Below are 9274 nucleotides of genomic sequence, written 5' to 3'. Positions count from 1 at the left end.
ACCCTTTCCAAAAAACACACCCAGTGAAAACGCACAGGTGTGAACATGTCCCATAGGAAATAATATTAAATGGACTGTACTGCATTTCTGCAAAATGTAAAATGCTGCAGAAAACGCTTAGGTGTGAACCTAGGGTCATGGAGGATTTACTAAAACTGGTGCAAAAAAAATCTGGTGCAGCTGTGCATAATAGCCAATCAGCTTCTAACGTCAGCCTGTTCAATTAAGCTTTGGCAATAAAACCTGGAAGCTGATTGGTTTCTATGCAGAGCTGCACTCTCCAGTCATGATAAATAACCCCAATGTTTAAAAAAAAATTGCAGTTTTTTTGCGCTATGTGCTTTAGCAAACAGTATTCATTCATTTAGGATTTACATCAATTTTAAAGCTACATTTTGTAGAAGAGTAGAATGCTCCCTTGAAGTGGGGCTGTCCCTGCACTGCAAGAATAAAATGTTAATTTATGTCTAGGGTGTTGCCAAATGCACCCAATCCCAATTCTGACCGGTCACAACAGCCTCTTCTCCTCTATAGTTCACCGGTCACAGATCCTCTGATGTCATCACGCCCAATGCAAGACTGAGTGAAGGTCCACTGTCGGGAGCGTAGGGTTGTAGAGGACAGTGCCAGCTACTGGAGGAACGAGGAATTGGGGGAGTAAAACTGCTGTTCCTGGTCCCCTAGACCTAAATGAGCATTTAACCCTTGCAATGCCATTTTTACTTTCCCCAGGGTTTTAAGGTGTCATACAAATAATCCCTTCAATATGTTTTTTTTTTTTTGGGAACCACACCAAAGAAGCAGTAAGCATTATCTATGCATTTCTAATGAGCAGGACCCTCTGTTTCCTCTTGTACCAAATTGTATTGTAATTGTAATGTCAATCTTCATAAAGTGCTGCACAAACTGTTGGTGCTACATAGATCCTGTATAATAATAAGAAGAATATTTTCACTAAAAAAACAAACAAACAATGGGGAAGATTTACTAAAACTGGAGCACACAGAATCTGGTGTAGCTGTGCATATTACCCAATCAGCTTCTAGGTTTCATTTTCAAAGCTTAATTGAACAAACTGAAGTTAGAAGCTGATTGGTTACTATGCACAATTGCACCATTTTCTGTGTGCACCAGTTTTAGTAAATCTCCCCCCAATGTGAACACAGCCTGACACCTCGTGTGCCTGATATTTATCTACTGTCCAAGTTGGAAAAAAATAGCCTGGCCAAACCTGGGGGCAAAATGCAATAAAGGCAGATGTTCAGACATCTGCCCCTTTATGACTAGTTTAGGGATAGAATAATCTATACTCTTCCTATGGAACTACAAGTCACATGAGGCCATGCAACCACTTCCATATAAGCAGTGCACACAAACAAACCATAAAAACAGATCCAATTTACATAGATTTTTTTTTTTAATGAATGGAGGTTTTGACATGAACTCAGCTGCTTTGTTCGCAGTGAACCAACGATTCCAAAGACAGCACAGAGCCCAGCAGCCAGGGAGCGTGTCTGAATTAACATAATTGGCTCATTTCCAATGTGAACACAAGAGGTCGCTGTTGTGACCCAATCCTGAAAATATTGTCTAAATTGTTAATCGCTGCTTGATTTATTCCTCAACCACCACAATATCAAGAGGGGGAAAAGAATCAAATACACACATACTCAGGACAAGTCACACACATATGCAGGGAGTCACGGCACTATGGCCGGATACCATCAATCCTCCCTAGTAAGATATCATCGATATATGTTTATTAACAGACTTTCAATATAAATTGGAAATTATCATAGCTAATAAAAATATTTACAGTGATGGCAATGTGACATCATTGCAGGGTGACATATACATATCATCATAAAATCATTTATTGTAGCAATTCAACTATTATATATTAGTTAAAAGTATATTATATATTATTATGTATGTAGTAATGAAACAAAAAATTATATATATATATATATATATATATATATATATATATATATATATATATATATATATATATATGTAACTAAATATATATATGTGTGTGTGTGTGTTATTTTTAATAGCTCACCTATTTAATCACTAATGGTGTGGTGGTTTTATGATATTTGGCTCTAAAAATCTAATAATTAAATATCATATAATATTATATATATATATATATATATATATATATATATATATATAAATATATATATATATATATATATATATTTACACACACATAGTCAGTATTATATTTGACTGGCTCTAAAAATTCAGTAGCTATAATATATAAAGTGTTTGTGATGTATTATTATATTATTATCATAATGATCATATATTAGAGCCAAATATAGTACAAACAACCACATCATTCAGACACACATATATATATATATGATGAATCATATTATATAGAATTTTCAGAGCCAAATAATGCAGACCCTTAGTGACTATTTGCAGAACAAATAGGTAAACTATTCATAACATCCCATAACATTTAACATCTTACATTCTGGGTTTGTCTGTAGTATTAGGAGTTTCCAAATGCAGTGACTGATACACTGTTTCAATGTTCATTAGATACAATGTTGCAATACATTCCTCATACAATGTATCAATCACACTTTCCTGGAGCCCCCAGTTTAGAACAGAGTGTGGTCTCGCCTGGAACCTGTAGACACCTTGATGTATTTAGTTCTTTTTTTATGATTTGAATTCTTCTCTCTGAGCCATAATGGTCCGTGAAAGCCTTGAGCAAACAAACGTCAGAGGTCAACTCCATTGTCTATGGAGTCTATGGGACAAGAGACGGAAGCTATTCATGGCCTAAACTCACAATGACTGTCACTGAGGACAGGCACTAAAACTCAGGGGCTCAATTCCAAGAACTAGATTTTCCAGAGCAGCATACTCCATGTCTGACTTTGCTGACAAGGTTCAATGAATTCTGCCTTATAGTAGTATGTGTTCCTGGGGACAACTGCTCCACTTTTATTCTGGTATTGGTATATCAAAATGTAAAGACTCAAGGATTGATAGAACTCCAAGGAAGAGTACAGAGACAGAGCAGTAACAGTCAATGGTAGAAGCTTATTTACTAAAGGAGTTGACAATCTTCACACAATACATTCAGCTATCCAATCATGTGAAAAATGCATTGTCCACTTGTTTCCCCTGCACACAATTGGGCAATAGAAGAGAATATTCACACACTTTCTATTCACACATTTTCAACTCCATTGGAAAGTTATATATATATATATATATATATATATATATATATATATATATATATATATTCAAATATCAAATATTTGGAGCATACTGATACTGCTCTGTACATTTTAAGCAAAGTTTGCATCATATTTATCATCTTCTGCCTTGCAGTTCTATTTCTTTCTTTCTTTCTTTCTTTCTTTCTTTCTTTCTTTCTTTCTTTCTTTCTTTCTTTCTTTTATCTATCTATCTATCTATCTATCTATCTATCTATCTATTTCTATCAGCTATTGCATCTATCTATTTCTATCATCTATTGCCTTGCAGTTTTATATCTATCTTTCTATTTATCTATCTAATCTATCTATCTATCTATCTATCTATCTATCTATCTATCTGCCTTGTACTTATCTATCTATTTTTGCCATGCAATTGTATATACAGTATCTATATATTTATGTCTATACATCTACATAAATATATACATACAGATATAAGCAGTGCAGAGGTTTAGCAAACCACACACGTGCATTTTTCAATATACAATATATAAAGTATACTCTATAAGTCAATATGAATTTAATCATCTATAATTATTACATTTAATTCTCCTAAGTGTAAATATTAATTAACGTCCAAAACCTTCTTTTAGATCGCCCTTATCACCCTATATATGTAAAAATATATTTGTTATATGCTATCTATCTATCTATCTATCTATTTATCTATCTATCTATTTATTTATCTATCTAACTATATGTATATATAGCAGCAACAAAGGTAGCATGCAAGCTATATATAGAAATTGCATGGCTGCAAATGTAGATACAGGTGGGTGGACAGACATTTGTAGCTAAATAGTGTCTATCTATGAAGGGACAGACATTTATATCTATATAGTGTTTATCTATAGGTGGAAAGACATTTGTAGCTATAGAGTGTCTATGTATAGGTGGACAGATATGTGTAGCTATAGAGTGTATATGTATAGATGGACAGACATTTGTATCTATAGATTGTCTATGTATAGGTGGAAAGACATTTGTAGCTATAGAGTGTCTATGTGTAGATGGACAGACATTTGAATCTATAGATTGTTTATGTATAGGTGGACAGACATTTGTATCTATAGATTGTCTATGTATAGGTGGACAGACATTTGTATCTATATAGTGTTTATGTATAGGTGGACAGATATTCGTATCTATATATAGTGTCTATGTATAGGTGGAAAGACATTTGTATCTATAGAGTGTCTATGTATATGTGGACAGACATTTGTATCTATGTATAGGTGGACAGACATTTGTATCTATAGATTGTCTATGTATAGGTGGACATACATTTGTAACTATACATTGTCTATGTATAGGTGGACAGACATTTGTATCTATAGATTGCCTATGTATAGGTGGACAGACATTTGTATATATAGATTGTCTCTGTATAGGTGGACAGACATTTGTATATATAGATTGTTTATGTATCTATAGAGTGTCTATGTATAGGAGGACAGACATTTATACCTATAGAGTGTCTATGTATAGGTGGACAGTCATTTGTATCTATATAGTGTCTATGTATAGGTGGACAGATATTTGTAGCTATATAGTGTCTATGTATAGGTGGACAGTCATTTGTATCTATATAGTATCTATGTATAGGTGGACAGACATTTGTAGCTATATAGTGTCTATGTATAGGTGGACAGACATTTGTAGCTATACAGTGTCTATGTATAGGTGGACAGACATTTGCAGCTATACAGTGTCTATGTATAGGTGGACAGACATTTGTATCTATATAGTATCTATGTATAGGTGGACAGACATTTGTATCTATAGATTGTCTATGTATAGGTGGACAGACATTTGTATCTATATATAGTGTCTATGTATAGGTGGACAGACATTTGTACCAATAGAGTGTATATGTATAGGTGGAGAGACATTTGTACCTATAGGGGGTCTATATAGGTGGACAGACATTTGTACCTATAGAGGGTCTGTGTATAGGTGGAGAGACATTTGTATCTATAGATTGTGTATGTACAGGTGGACAGACATTTATATCTATAGTGTCTATGTATAGGTGGACAGACATTTGTATATATAGATTGTTTATGTATCTATAGAGTGTCTATGTATAGGAGGACAGACATTTATACCTATAGAGTGTCTATGTATAGGTGGACAGTCATTTGTATCTATATAGTGTCTATGTATAGGTGGACAGACATTTGTATCTATATAGTATCTATGTATAGGTGGACAGACATTTGTAGCTATATAGTGTCTATGTATAGGTGGACAGACATTTGTAGCTATACAGTGTCTATGTATAGGTGGACAGACATTTGCAGCTATACAGTGTCTATGTATAGGTGGACAGACATTTGTATCTATATAGTATCTATGTATAGGTGGACAGACATTTGTATCTATAGATTGTCTATGTATAGGTGGACAGACATTTGTATCTATATATAGTGTCTATGTATAGGTGGACAGACATTTGTACCAATAGAGTGTATATGTATAGGTGGAGAGACATTTGTACCTATAGGGGGTCTGTGTATAGGTGGAGAGACATTTGTATCTATAGATTGTGTATGTACAGGTGGACAGACATTTATATCTATAGTGTCTATGTATAGGTGGACAGACATTTGTATCGATGTATTGTCTATGTATCTATATAGTGTCTATGTATCTATATAGTGTATATGTAACTATATAGTGTCTATGTATAGGTGGACAGACATTTGTACCTATAGAGGATCTATGTTTAAGTGGACATACATTTGTATCTATAGATTGTGTATGTATCTATATAGTGTCTGTGTATCTATATAGTGTCTATGTATAGGTGGACAGACATTTGTATCTATATATTGTCTATGTATCTATATAGAGTCTATGCATCTATATATTGTCTATGTATCTATATAGTGTCTAGGTATCTATATAGTGTCTATGTATAGGTGAACATACATTTGTATCTATAGATTGTGTATGTATCTATATTGTGTCTATGTATCTATATAGTGTCTATGTATAGGTGGACAGACATTTGTATTTATATACTGTCTATGTATCTATATAGTGACTATGCGTATAGTGTCTATGTATAGGTGGACAGACATTTGTACCTATAGAGGGTCTATGTATAAGTGCATATACATTTGTATGTATAGATTGTGTATGTATCTATATAGTGTCTATGTATAAGTGGACAGACATTTGTAGTTATATAGTGTCTATGTATCTATAGATTGTCTATGTATAGGTGGACAGACATTTGTATCTGTAGATTGTCTATGTATAGGTGAACAGACATTTGTATCTATATAGTGTCTATGTATAGGTGGACAGACATTTGTATCTATATAGTGTCTATGTATAGGTGGACAGACATTTGTATCTATAGATTGTCTATGTATAGGTGGACAGACATTTGTATCTATAGATTGTCTATGTATAGGTGGACAGACATTTGTATCTATAGATTGTCTATGTATAGGTGGACAGACATTTGTAACTATAGATTGTCTATGTATAGGTGGACAGACATTTGTATCTATAGATTGTCTATGTATAGGTGGACAGACATTTGTAACTATAGATTGTCTATGTATCTATATAGTGTCTATGTATCTATATAGTGTCTATGTATAGGTGGACAGACATTTGTATCTATAGGTTGTCTATGTATAGGTGGACAGACATTTGTATCTATATAGTATCTATGTATAGGTGGACAGACATTTGTATCTATATAGTATCTATGTATCTATAGATTGTCTATGTATCTGTATAGTGTCTATGTATAGATGGACAGACATTTGTATCTATAGATTGTCTATGTATAGGTGGACAGACATTTGTATCTATAGAGTGTCTATGTATAGGTGGACAGACATTTGTATCTATAGAGTGTCTATGTATAGGTGGACAGACATTTGTATCTATAGATTGTCTATGTATAGGTGGACAGACATTTGTATCTATATAGTATCTATGTATCTATAGATTGTCTATGTATCTTTATAGCGTCTATGTATAGATGGACAGACATTTGTATCTATAGATTGTCTATGTATAGGTGGACAGACATTTGTATCTATAGAGTGTCTATGTATAGGTGGACAGACATTTGTATCTATAGAGTGTCTATGTATAGGTGGACAGACATTTGTATCTATAGATTGTCTATGTATAGGTGGACAGACATTTGTATCTATATAGTATCTATGTATCTATAGATTGTCTATGTATCTTTATAGCGTCTATGTATAGATGGACAGACATTTGTATCTATAGATTGTCTATGCATAGGTGGACAGACATTTGTATCTATAGAGTGTCTATGTATCTATAGATTGTCTATGTATCTATATAGTGTCTATGTATAGGTGGACAGACATTTGTATCTATAGATTGTGTATGTATAGGTGGAGAGACATTTGTATCTATAGATTGTGTATGTATAGGTGGAGAGACATTTGTATCTATAGATTGTGTATGTATAGGTGGAGAGACATTTGTATCTATAGATTGTGTATGTATAGGTGAAGAGACATTTGTATCTATAGATTGTGTATGTTTAGGTGGAGAGACATTTGTATCTATAGATTGTGTATATTTAGGTGGACAGACATTTGTATCTATAGATTGTCTATGTATCTATATAGTGTCTATGTATATATATAGTGTCTATGTATATATATAGTGTCTATGTATAGATGGACAGATATGTGTATCTATAGATTGTCTATGTATAGATGGACAGACATTTGTATCTATAGATTGTCTATGTATCTATATAGTGTCTATGTATCTATATAGTGTCTATGTATAGATGGACAGGTATGTGTATCTATAGATTGTCTATGTATAGATGGACAGACATTTGTATCTATAGATTGTCTATGTATCTATATAGTGTCTATGTATCTATATAGTGTCTATGTATCTATATAGTGTCTATGTATAGATGGACAGATATGTGTATCTATAGATTGTCTATGTATAGATGGACAGACATTTGTATCTATAGATTGTCTATGTATCTATAGATTGTCTATGTATCTATATAGTGTCTATGTATAGGTGGACAGATATGTGTATCTATAGATTGTCTATGTATAGATGGACAGACATTTGTATCTATAGATTGTCTATGTATCTATATAGTGTCTATGTATCTATATAGTGTCTATGTATAGATGGACAGATATGTGTATCTATAGATTGTCTATGTATAGGTGGACAGACATTTGTATCTGTAGATTGTGTATGTATAGGTGGACAGACATTTGTATCTGTAGATTGTGTATGTATAGGTGGACAGACATTTGTATCTATAGATTGTCTATGTATAGGTGGACAGACATTTGTATCTGTAGATTGTGTATGTATAGGTGGACAGACATTTGTATCTATAGATTGTCTATGTATAGGTGGACAGACATTTGTATCTGTAGATTGTGTATGTATAGGTGGACAGACATTTGTATCTATAGATTGTGTATGTATAGGTGGACAGACATTTGTATCTATAGATTGTCTATGTATCTATATAGTGTCTATGTATATATATATAGTGTCTATGTATATATATAGTGTCTATGTATAGATGGACAGACATTTGTATCTATAGATTGTCTATGTATCTATATAGTGTCTATGTATCTATATAGTGTCTATGTATAGATGGACAGATATGTGTATCTATAGATTGTCTATGTATAGGTGGACAGACATTTGTATCTATAGAGTGTCTATGTATAGGTGGACAGACATTTGTATCTGTAGATTGTGTATGTATAGGTGGACAGACATTTGTATCTGTAGATTGTGTATGTATAGGTAGACAGACATTTGTATCTATAGATTGTCTATGTATAGGTGGACAGACATTTGTATCTGTAGATTGTCTATGTATAGGTGGACAGACATTTGTATCTGTAGATTGTGTATGTGTAGGTGGAGAAACATTTGTATCTGTAGATTGTCTATGTATAGGTGGAGAGACATTTGTATCTGTAGATTGTCTATGTATAGGTGGATAGACAATT

Source organism: Staurois parvus, unplaced genomic scaffold, assembly GCF_062004578.1.
Source record: "Staurois parvus isolate SC_StPar_1 unplaced genomic scaffold, SC_StPar_1.0 ptg000294l, whole genome shotgun sequence".
NCBI classification, from domain to species: Eukaryota; Metazoa; Chordata; class Amphibia; order Anura; family Ranidae; genus Staurois; species Staurois parvus.
Note: the sequence above shows the minus strand (reverse complement) of the source record.